The sequence below is a fragment of the Rhynchophorus ferrugineus genome, unplaced genomic scaffold, assembly GCF_030347505.1.
Source record: "Rhynchophorus ferrugineus isolate W39M unplaced genomic scaffold, kcgeb_rfMv2 rfM4, whole genome shotgun sequence".
In the NCBI taxonomy this organism is placed as follows: Eukaryota; Metazoa; Arthropoda; class Insecta; order Coleoptera; family Curculionidae; genus Rhynchophorus; species Rhynchophorus ferrugineus.
The window spans coordinates 27646913-27660223 of NW_027472583.1; the positions used below are offsets into that span (position 1 = coordinate 27646913).

At 32.7% G+C, this 13311-nt stretch overlaps 1 protein-coding gene across 3 annotated transcripts in view; it reads right to left on the minus strand.

Annotated features, from left to right (window-relative positions):
• Positions 1–13311, minus strand: part of Oct-TyrR (Octopamine-Tyramine receptor) — a 145626-nt gene that overhangs the window by 63051 nt on the left and 69264 nt on the right. The window contains exon 1 of one of the 3 annotated variants that reach the window (XM_076401466.1): positions 10514–10663. The exons of the other annotated variants lie outside the window; for them this stretch is intronic. The gene's annotated coding sequence lies outside the window, so the exon portion shown is untranslated. Of the gene's footprint in view, positions 1–10513; positions 10664–13311 lie in introns of those variants that run through there. 3 annotated transcript variants of the gene reach the window in all.

The following is a 13311-nucleotide window of genomic DNA, read 5'->3' on the forward strand; positions in this document are numbered from 1 at the left end:
CACCATCTTATCCTTACTTGGTTTTAGTTACATTACCTCGGAATTGCACTCTTTCAATTAAAAAGAAATTTGAAAATCGGTCGACAATTGACGGAGAAATAAAACAGTCTACACATATAGTCATCATTAAACAGAACATTAACATGGAACATTTAAATGCGTGATCAAGGGAACGCATAGGTGTCACTTTGATAGCATGAAACTTGTTGTCACTAACTATTTATACCCGTTTGATCTTTATAATTAATAACTTTTATTGTAAATAAAATCGTTTTAACTTTGCCAGTTTTTCTTTTATAATCGGGAAGAAAAAGACGCGCAACAGAAAGTTCCAATGTTATTGATTTATCGAGAATTAGAGAACCATGGAATAATGATGAGTGCTGGTGTAGTGAATAAGCACGATATTGTTAAATAATTTAAAATATTATAAAATAGTATTATAAGCCCTTAAAACACTCAGATAATTATTGTTTCACTCATTATTGAAGATAATTAGAATTACTAAATTAATCCAGACTTTGGAAACAAGCAATGTTATCTAAACTTAACTTCAAAGGAAATGTGCTGGTTCCATAGTCTTTATAACTGCTATTATTTTCATTGAAAAATACAATCAGTTCACGGGTCAACGTTGCAATAATAAAATAATTCGTTCAATAGAAATGCAATGCACTTGGGTCACGTGCCGTTTCCTGTTATTGCGGCCGCACAAAGCCGGGATACATTTTAATTTCCCGCTACGCGAAACACCAATTTACTTGGTATTTATTCAAGATCGAACATATCAATCGATCCGAGACATTCGTACAATTGGCATCAACGCCAACCTAAACAAATAGCCCCGTTCCAACATCGATATCGACATCATCCAGTCCTAGGAATAACTGGCGTCGCTTCGATTTGAAAACGTTCAACTAAAAATAGTTAGCAAGGTATTCGCCGTCATTAGATACCTGTGTTGTTCTAAGGATTTCTATTTTATGAATGGAAGAAGGAAAAGTTAATTTTAAATTGCTTGTTTGATTTTGTTTTAAAGGAATTTCATCATGTATAAACAACATATTTTTTCTTAGTTCCGAAGGTCTTATGGACTAGCCAAGCATCGGTATTTTTGGGATGTTTTTTAAATTTATAAAAGCTCATACTACATTTTAATACAATAAATGGAAAATGCTATTATGGCTACATTTGCTGATCACAATGCGATATTTAGTACTGAAGACAATAGTAAAGAAGCAACCAGAAAACTGCAAACGCAACTAATAATATAAATAGGTGGACTAAGAAGTTTTTTTATAACCTCATTATTAGATTTCAAGACGAGTGCGAGAAAATATATCAATATGTATTCCTCAATTATAAAATTATAATAACTTATAGCTATAGTTTAGGCTAAAGGTATACACTTTATATAAGTTCGTATGGTTTGGTTCGCTTCAATCTCCTGACATCCTGCGCGCTGTCCAGCAGTTGTATTGCTTCCACGTTAGTATGATTTAGTAATCTTCTTTCGTGTTTCAAGTCGAAATCTTGGATAACTTCGCAAATACATTTGATTTCCATATCATCGTGCAGTTCTTCGTTGGTTACGTAGCGATAGGTATTGGTAATCAATCGAAGAACTTTGTTTTGACAGCGTTGTATGACTAGTTGATTAGAATTTTTAGTGCAACCCCATATTTGCACTCCGTAGGTCCAAATTGGCTTTATAATTGTCTTATAGATCAACCTATTTGATTTTAGATCAAGTTGAGAGTATCATCCGACTAACCAGTATAGTTGTTTTATTTTGGTTCTAATGTGCCTTGTTTTTTGTCTAATGTGATGTTGGACTCAGAAGAGGAGAATAAAAGTCAACGAAACCAATGGGTGTGAATAATACTATTATCTCATACAGAAACAATGCTAAATACCTTGGGATGAATATTGAAAAAAGAGAACTCCAATAAAAATAAAAAAGAAGGTATGGGGAATGAAAATCTAAATTGTTCGTACATAGTAAGATATTCGTACATAGTAAGTAAGCTGCTGTACAACCGAATACTAAAACCTATATGGAATTCAGCTATGGGGATGTTCTGCGAGAAATAACATCGACATAATACAAGTATTTCAGACTAAGTTCTGAGAAGTATTGTGGATGCCCAAATGCTATTGGAACAATCACTTACACCGAGACCTTCGGATTCCAGCTGTCATAGAGCAATTAAGAGATTTGTAACAAGAGATGTGGAAAGTTACCGCTCCCATGTTCACAACAAAGTGGTGCAACTCTTGAATAAGTGTGCTAAAGGTAATAATACTGATAAAGGCCACTAACTCTTATTTTATTAGAGATTAACTAAGTACCAATGGGTGTGCTTGAGTACCTGGTTTAAAGTCACTGTAAAGACAAATTTTAAGTTAGTACGCAATTTATTCATTAATAATATTATAATAAATGGAAAAATGTTATATATTCTAACGAGTCATGAAATTTGAAGGGTTTAAAATAAAAAAAACTTTTTATTTTACTTTAGAAATGTTTTATCTTATGAAAAGATGTGGGCCAAAGAATGATATTAATATATATGAATTGGCATTAGATATGTTCGAAATTTGCGGCACTTTAATATTTTTGAAATGTTTTCTTTAATAAAGAGGTTTTATTCTTCTATATTTGCACAGACAAAATTTAAATTTTTTCTACCCTTTTTTAAAAATAAATATTGCCTTTAGTTTTTAAAGACTGCTAAACTCATCTAACTTAAAGTTTTCAGATAAGCTAAAATAAACTGAATAATACACAAAACGTATTCAATTATGTATTTTTAGTCGAAGATTCGCTAACTTTCGGCTATAGCACTTATAGATAAATCCATTAAAATATAATATACTTATATTCATAAATAATTCGTCGCCGCTCTCTGAGAATGTTAGAGTGGCGAGGAGTTCTGTAAAGTTTCCAGCTTGCAAAACCTGTCGATCACGAGGATTTTCCCGTCTTAACCAGATACAGTGGCCCTTCTGTATAAAAGCGAAAGGAAACAAGGGTTGAATTTTGGAAGGGTGGCCTCGTAACATGGCCGGGTTCGGTTTGTCTCAACAGGGACAGAAAATTTGCAATTCTTGTCGGTTGATCTCGATAAATATTTAACCATCTATTTGTTCAAGATACAAGACCAGCTCGTTAAGTATTCTCGTGCTATTTTGTTAATAAATTAGTAACCACTATTGTTTTCCTTCAAAATAAATTGTGTTGTTATGTATAGGATCCCCATTTAGTTTTTAATTTTAAACATTGTGTTACTTTATGATGTATTATTTATTTGTAGTTTGCAAAAGATAATTGCTTATGACATGTTGGTATTAGTGATGAGAAAATCGAATGAAAGTTATCAAAATATGCGATATAGATGCAAAAAGTAAATAATTCTGTTTTTACCCATCGCTATTTTCATCCAGTTATTTACAAAATATATTAATATCAAATTATCAAAATTAAAATATCAAATGAAAAGTGAGTTAAGTCATTTTCTGATTCTACGTTCAAGTTTTTTTTTAAATAATTTAATGGCATATTTGCTTGGTAAATCTATATTTCATAGAATAATATTATTATTTTTATTATTTTTGATAGGTACATCAATTTGATAACGTGATATTCAAGTGAAATTTAATGAGGTATATGTCAAATATGATATAATTATGCCCTGGCGGATATTTTCAGGTCGAGTACATTTTTACCAAGAGTGGAGTTGAAATATGCAGCGCCGTTTTGTGGTAAAACACATTTTGCAAATTTATTTCACATTTGTTATTATCAAGTCAATCAAATGTGCGACTAGCTATTTCAAGCCTAACCGCATCGCTAGAGACAGAATATGATAACAGTCATACTGATATGTCAATTGTAATTTAGGAATGAGCAGCATTCCTCTATGATGGGGAAATGACAATCTGTCAATATTGTAAGGCATTAGAATCATAGATATCATCATATATCTATGATTAGAATACAGTTGTGAATTTACGGAGTAGTGTTGTAGGTCAGTGGAAAAGTAAAATTGCCACAGTTATTCCCACCACAAGATCCGTTACGTTTATTAGTGTCTGGACTGGGGAATTACTTTAACCACTTCTTGATCAATATTCAAAAATATAATAGATGTTTCTATTTTGAATGTATAATGGCATAACAGTTTTTTATAAAATTTAAATCTAGAACTAAGTTGTAATTAAATCTGGTGAAAAATTATCACAAAATAGATTTGCTCGTTAGATTGTCTAGTTTGAGAACAAATTTATTAGTCTTGTAAGTATTGGAGTACTGTGGCCATGATATTATATCGAGCAAAATGGATGAATTATTAAGATGAATAGATTTGGTCTAGATTTGCTTCCTATTATTGAGTTTTACCCTGAACCTTGGGTTTCTCCTAAATTGTTTCTCTACCCATCAAAATTTATTTTCGATAAATTTTTTTTCAACAAAAGAATAATGGATATTTGCAAATGACTCTCTTTGGAGCAAAATATGATAAGAGACGAAACTATATGTCAACAAAACAACATCATCAAAGTCCAAGTATATTATACATATTTCCAAATATATTGTTCTCAATTGTTCTTAGGTTTCATTGATATTCAGATCCATTCGCTTTTGCCAATTAGAGTTTATGTGGACTGAGACGATTGCTTAAGGTGGGTTCCAAACTCTTTCATATTTTATAACTGGCGCAATTGGTAGGATCCCGGGAACATCATAAAGCTATTCGCCGTTAAATTAATTCAAATAATTGGAATAAAATTGATTATCAAGAAAATAAGAAAGGTTGACGTTGGATTGGTAATCATTCCGCAGTTACTCGAAAGGCTTCTGGGTGTAGTTAAGTAGAGTTCGAGAAAACAACCCTACTCCGTGAATTCCCGGCACATGCATCAAGCAGTTCAAGGAGTAAGGCCACCAAAGGCGGAATGAAGTTCCACTGGAATTTCGACAGAAGCTTGCTGTTTAGGATGAACAGCCACCAAAGCTGGATTGCAGTAGCTCAGCTTCTTAGCTGTTAACTATTGGAACCTGAAGACACCAAATTTTGGAAAACTATTCCTGAGTAGTACCATAGAAATTTGGGTAGAAACAGTTCCATCTCGACGATCTTCAAGGACAAACTGGCGGACGAAGGTACAATCGATGCTCAAAAACACTTTTTATAAAAACTACTAAAAACTGGCCAGACGGAATAAATAGCACTCTGTGGCTGTTTATTTAGGAGGGAGATGTTATATAATCCGGCCCTGACTATCCGACCATCTGTTTTAAAACTAACAGAATGATGGAGTGGTCTGTTTTCTAATATACATTCATTGTGGCTTTGTACGGCCGTTCAACAAGTTGCCTTTTGTTTCCGTTACATAAAATATATTTTAAATAAGTAAATTAATAGTTTTTATTCTTTAAATTATATATATATATATATATATATATATATATATATATATATATATATATATATATATATGTGTGTGTGTGTGTGTTATTTGAAAACTGTTCAGACGGTTTCTCTTCTATTATATTAAATCTAAACTGCCCTAAGAACAATATATAACGGTAGAATTGCCACTATCTCTTAACCAGGTCAATATATAAGCTAGAACAGCGCGCATATGTCCGTTATAGGCACCAAAAAAAAGAAAAAACACTAAAATCTATGACTTTCCAATGACATCGAACTAAAGCCGACCGGGGGTCCGCCACTCGACTGTTTCGGAATAGGAGAGAATACCAAGCCGCCTAGATCGTTGATAGATCCATAAATAACGCCCAAAGCTGCTGCAGCTTGAATGAAAACCGTCCCATTTTTGTATTGGTAGGAGAGACATATACATGTTGGCTCGAACGATTTAACACCATTTTTTACTGTTTTTTTTCTGCTTGAGACTCCCCCCACCTTCCTCGCCGAATTCGTCCCATCAAATGGCCCGTTATAATCTGTATTGATGGGTACGGTAGATTTTTTCTTGTATTTTGAAGTAGAGCCCATGGTCAGCGTTAATACGCTTACGGAGATAAATCTCTAGGGATTTACACAATACGGGTGTTACGACAACGCATTATGTGGAACCGGTGGTGTTTTACATTCAAATGATTGTGTGGCACAAAACGTATATTACGTAGTCCGCATGGAAATGTTAAGGTTTTTTTCAAAGTTTTTTTTTCGTGCAAAGCTTACCTGAGCATTTGCATAACATTTCTAACTTTTAACTACCTCAGCGTGAAATTATGGAAATCTGTAAATAATTAGCTTTGAACAAAAAAAACCCTCTGCATTACAAATACTGGTAATACATGTTAAGCATATATGGCCTAAAATAAAATGGATATGCATATTTCATGGGCTAATACTTTACTGAGTGTGTGGACTCTAGATATTAAATATATTTATTTAACAAATAGTTGATCTAAATATGTATAGGAATATGACGTACTTTTTATAGATTTTCTGGCAGACAACTAATATTGCAAATATTGTCCATTGTGTTCAAGTTTTGACATTAATACGAATATTTCGAAGTGAAGTCGCCAATTAATTTACGAGCACTCGTATGCACAACGCTCAGTATTTCGAACTGTATCCACTAACGCGTGTTAAATTAACCCGAGCACAAATGCTCGGGTTACCAAAGTAAGAGGATGGGATCAAGTCTGAAAATTATTATCCCAAATGTTAACTCGAAGGGTTTTCAAATGAGGAAATGGGTATGTCGTGCAGCAATGTAATAAGTATTAAAATAAATCTAGAGGATGTTTAAAATGCACAAAAATAGATAGAAGCACAAAACATAGAAATATAGATTGGGAACTTAAATGGGTACAACCGTAACCAATGGCAGTATGTGCTTATGCGAACCCTAGTATCAGAATTGGTTTAATCGTCCTGTTTCAAAAATCTTGATATTAAAAATGAACCTTGCCTAGGTCGTCCAATCGTAAAACATTAAAAAAGACTGAGCATTATATCGCAATAGAACCATACATAGATTATAAAGCAGCTTTGAATCATTTACGCAAGACTGAATTTGAAATAAGTTCATCACGAGCTGCTCAAAGCTTACTAAACCATTAATAAAATTTTAAAGAACAGAGGCTTACCTCAATGTCAAGTTAAAGTGGGAAAAGCATGTTAAGAAGAAAGTAGTTCAACAAACGGCTCAAAAATATGGTCACGACAATCTGAATCATCCAAAACAAGAGAATATATTGGGAAGGATTTATTGTAGAACTGAACAATCGTATTTAATTAAGTCTACCCCTCAAGATAGGTGAACAATTAAACTTTTAAGCAGAAAATTTCGTTAGATATATTATCTATAGGTTGTAGATAATCAACAAGCTTCTTAGAAGAATGCTCCAGAAATTAAGAGCACAATTAAAATAATTACTTAACCAAAACAAATATAAAATGGAGCCACACCTGAAAATAAAAATACTGGAAATTAAAAACAAATCCATAAATAACTATCTGCGAAATTACAGATGACAAGGGAAAGAGATTACTCGTTTTGGAAATCCACCAAGTGCCTAAAATGACCATGTCCACACAATTCACCTACTTGAAAATTGGTCACGCAACAACGAACAAAAAGTGAAAGTACCGGCTTGGTTGGCGCAGTGGTAGAGGCGACCGGACGGTCTTCTTACTGTTGCGATAGTCGCAGATTCGAATCTTGCTGGGGCAGTGATTTTCTAATATTTGTGATTGTCCTAAGCAAGAGTGCAGAATCCGACAAGGAAAATGATCCCAGTCACGCCAGTAACCAGGCTGGGTAAGGCAGCATGGCTTCTGGGATTGCTTTGATTTCTAAGTTGACCACTCGCCAGTCGGTAGGTTTAATGTCGAGGACTGTGGTTCAGAGCCCACTTAAACTCTAGGTCCAGTCTAGATAAAAAATCGTTGGTAAAAAGGAGACTTGTTGATAAAAAGTGGAAGTATTTGCTGACTGCCTAGAAAAAAAATTCAAACCAAACGAAAGCGATGTTGAGTATTGAGTATTTTCCTTACATGGAATGTGAAAAGTTACGATTGAGTTAGTCCTTCCGAAGTAACCAACGCTATCAAAGTCCAAAAACATTAGTCTAAAAATCATCAGGCTATGACTTAATTACAAACAGGACAATTGTGTGTAGAATTCAGAACAATTCAGTGTAGAATTTCGACTAAAATATATCCTAGATGTTTGGGTGAAATTATCATTGTTACCAGTAAATCCAATATATTTGAAAAAATTCTGTAGAAAAGAATCAAACCGATTATAATGTGAAAACCCAGGACATCTACACACAGTTTGAACTTATTAATAAACATTCAATAATTCACCAGGTCCATAGAATAATAGATGTAAGTAAAAGAGTCTGTGAAAGTAAAAAGATAAGCAAACCTACGATTAGGTATGCCATGACGGCCTTGTTCATAAGCTACAGAAAATGTTACGGCCAAAATGTTTAGAGTCAAAGAAGTGGAAGTGTACTCTACAAGAAAATAATCTAAAACAGGTAACCGCAAGAAATTGTATTGGGGCCAATTCTTTATCTACTCTAAATATGTAATATATCATTCCATCTAGCAACAACGCTCAATTACAGCAAATATTTCGGCGTGAATCTTAATGCAAAACTTCTCTGGAAGGAACCTTAAAAAACAACTGGAGCATAAATATAGGAAAATGTATTGGTCAATGGGAAGAAAATTACAATTATCAGTACATAATAAATATTCAGTTATGGGGCTGTTCCGCGAAAAGTAATATAAATGCAATATACAAATACTCCAGGATACTGCTGAGATATATTCCTAGGTGCGTTCAGATATTACAGGACTGATTACTTAAACTGAGACCTCCAAGCATCGACTGCCACTAAGGAAATTAAAAAAATCAAGGAGAAATTGAGGAAATACTTCATTTTTATGTTAATATCGAAGTATTAGAACTATTGTATAATACCAGAACAGGACACATTCAAAATAATCAAACAATTTGATCTTGTATAGTGCAATGAAGTGCATTTAATAGAAAAATAGTGTTAATACATACATATTTTTATACCAGATACTAAGATACGAGGGTCGAGTTCCTTCTAAATATACCTAAATTTAAGTTATGGTAAAAACGAATTGTAGGTTAGGTGACAACGACTAGTAACAATGTAATAAATAAATAATAAAAAAATGATTAATATTTATTAAAATACAGTTCTTCGCTACATCCGCTATTTGAATTTGGGTCTAAAAAATATTTAGACTTGAACAATACTATTAGAACTAGAACTATTCTATTAGATAGTGAATAACTAACTGTAATATATTTTCATATGGAATAAAAAATCTGGACATAAAAATCGCAATAAGGCACAAAAAGATCGTGGTTGAAGTCGAGATAAGCTTCATACACACTCGCATTGCTATTATCAGAAATATTTAAATCTATTAAAAATATAGTGATAAAAATATAATAAAAAAAATATAATATAAAAACAGAAAAAGATATAGAAAAATACTGAATAACTATCATATAACTGTACTAGACTATTAAATAAATTCCTGATAGTATAATAAAGTAATTTTTAGACCGGTTTAAAGTTACCACTAGCTCACAGTCCAATTAAATGTCTTTTGCAGCGTTAATTTCCTATCCAAATACCCTATCGAAAGTAATTAAGCGAAAGACTCAAACAAGCAATCGAACGCGTTGCATTACGCTACGGAATTCCGGCGTGACGTCCAGGTAATTACAGGTTTAAACATTCAACGCCTCGTTAGGCTATCGACCAACTAGGTGTTACCTCTTATTGAGCCAACCTGGAGACGATCAAGAAAATGGCGAACGTTTCCGCTGGAAAATTCTTGGCGAACTAATTAAAAATTTTCGACGAAATCAGACAGCAATAAATATTAATTAAAGATAAATTACACTTTAATTAAAATTCGATCCTCGCCGAAAAGGAAACCACCTTATATTCCGTGGATTTAATGAGTTTGTTTCAAGTCTAGAATATCCGCTCAGACAGTTTTTTGCCTGATAATAAAGTCTTTTGCCGCCATTCAGTATAGTTCAACATCTATTAACTTTGTGGACCATTAGGAGAGCGGTTGACCTTAATTATCATCGAGTTTGTTCAATTAATTAAGGTACAATTATGATCCGGTCTGAGGTTTAGTTATAAAATTGTTCTAGTAAGTTCATTCATAATTTATATTAACATATTCTAAACGGCTCTAAGGGATGTATAGGTTTATATTCATAATTGTTCAAAGGGAATTTTTGGAAGTGGAGTAGGACACATAGGAAAGAAGCATTGATAAATATTAAGGTGTTTAAAAGATTAATGCATTAAGATACGTGACTATATGAGATTTTGTTCTTTGAACATTGTATTCATTATTTTGATTATTGAATTTACAGACCTAAGTTTTTTTTTAAATATACTTTAAAGTCTCCTTTAATATACTCAAAGTCTGGACTGGGGACTTACAGTTTAACTTGAGCTCCAAACCACGGTCCTCGGCATTAAGCCTACCGACTGACGAAGTGAAGTTAGAAATCATCCTAGAAAACATCCGGTCTTACCCAGCCTGGTTACTGGCGTGACTATGATTTTCCCTGTCGGAATTTGCACTCTTGCCTAGAACAATCACAAATATTAAACAATCACAAACATAAATTCACGACCATGTCCCAGCAGGATTCGAACCCGCGATTATTGTATCAGTAGGTGGACCATCCTGTCGCCTTTTCCACTGCGCCAGCCAAGTCGGCAGATATGCCGACAATCTAATATGCTTTAATATATAGACATTTTTATTTTAATTGTTGTTATATATAAAAATATTTCTGATCTTATCTTGAAAATATTGGGAAAATAATTTTTAGTAACTAGAACAGATATTAATGAAAATATTTTCCGTGATTTTCTATATTTTTTATCGTATATCATTTCAAGTTCTTCAAGTTCATCAAGTTCTTTCAATTAATTAATCTACAATTATGATTAAGATCTGAGTTTTAGCTCTAAAGTTGTTCTGGTAAATTCATTCATAATTATTATTAATATATTCTAAACGTTTCTAGAGGATATAGAGATTTTTCTTCATGGTTGTTCAAAGCGAATTTATTTATATATGTTTCAATTCACTAATCAATGATATATTTGCTTGCTTGTATTCTGGTCATTTTCTCACTGCATTTATTGAGAAACATTGGTGCAATAATTAAAATTTTTTCCATGGTTTTCTATATTTTTTTCTTACTTTCTGGTAATATGGTTGTATTCTATCGATGTTGATTTGCAACGATGCAAAGCCATGCTGCATCATCCTAAAAAGTGATAATCATAAGGCGCTATATCTGGCGAGTACGCTGGGGAAGGGAAAACTTTCCGTTGTATCAGGTGCATCTTTCACAAATTCTGTAACATATGGTCGAGCTTTATCATTCAAGGGGATGACATCGCGTCTGTTACTCGTTGTTCGTTGTCTCTTTTGCAACAATTTTTTGTTCAATTTGTTCAATTGATGTCGATGAACATTCGCAGTAAGTTTCATTCGGTACATTTTGCTGATCCCACCATATACGCACCAAGACTTTATGGACTACAACAAGAAGATGTGGATAGCTCTCATGAGCTAACTCATGTATTTTTGCATTTGAAATTGTAGTAATAGATCTACTCTTGATCGGCGGTCACAATATGTTACAGAAAGGTTTTCCTTTTTACTCGGTAAGCAATGAATGCAATGCAATGCGATGATGAATTGGTTCGAAATGGATTTCAATCAATTCTTGTGGTAGCTGTTTTTTCCCATTTCGGATCTTTCTCAACGCATGTAAACATCTAAAAACAATTGATTTATCAAATGCTAAGTTTCCTGAAAGTTTAATCTGGATTTTTGTATTCGCCGTTCTTGCGAATTGTTAATTTATTATCTTCGGGCTAGTCTGTTCCTTTTCTGTCATTGATATTAAAATAGTACCTTATATGTACGGTTTTGATAGAAAACCTTTTGTCACTGCTTTCTGGTGAAATAATAATTCTATCACTGTAGACATGTTTAGACATCTAGGCCCAAAAATAAAGCAAGCCATTCTAAATTTAGTTTTTGAAATTATTTAATATGTTTCTTATCTAGTTCTTCTGTTGATACTTATTTTGGATAGTATTTATTAATATTATTATACGTTACAGATGTTGTAATGAAAGAAATGTGTGTATAAAATCTTTAACCCATATAAAACCATATAACTTGAGTATATAGCATACTTAGAGCATTATTAGGATCTGTTCAAGACTAAAAATAATGTCTCAGTCAAGTATGTGACAATAGGTGAAATAGGACTAAACATCATGTAGTTTGATATAATAATGCATGCACCTAAATGAAAAATATCGACAGTAGTCGGTAAAAATCAAGTGAATAAAAATGCATTGTTCTGCAAAATTAGTAGGATCATTCTCCTCAAATTCAAATTTCTCATCAAATCAAATTAATGTATCACCCTTTAAGTTGACCAATCGCCTTTACTCTGTTTAATAAATCATACTGTTGCTTTTCTTTTCATTAATTATTATTTTGTTGATATATGAATTTTGTTCAATATTTACTTAAAAATATCTTACTTATAAATACCAATAAATAATATTAATAAAATAATCATACTTAAAACCAAAACAATTCTTGTTCATATTGCTGATTGACAATATGCAGAAAATTATTTGTTTTTACTGTAAAGATTTGAATTTAAAAAAAAATATATATATATAATTACAATTATAATAATATAATGTTATTTTACTACTATGATATAACATTTAGAGAAAACAAATGTATTTACTTACTAAATAAGATAAATTACTTAAAATTATTTCAAGTAGCTACTATTGAAGCATACGAGAAGTTATGAGCGACACGGTAAAACTTTCTGGTACCCCCGTCATGGATATTTAACTAGAGGATTCTCGGGTGAGCGTTATTCATCTTAATAAAACTATTTTCATATCTGTCAGAAAGTAAACCAGTTAGCGAACTGGTCTTAATTACGTACACCAGCAATTAATCCAAATTAGGTTCCCTTGATGAGGCTCGATGGCGTACGACGTCCGTGATATTCTTCTGTTTTTGACAGTTGAATTGAAATAATAATCGCGACCCGCGACACTCGCTCATTAACATGACGCGAACGCCAAAATTGTTTCTAGATTGGCATGTAAAACTAAGCGTACAATAGAGACCAAATTACACTTGCTAATGTCGGTGGGGTGGGACGCGGTCATAG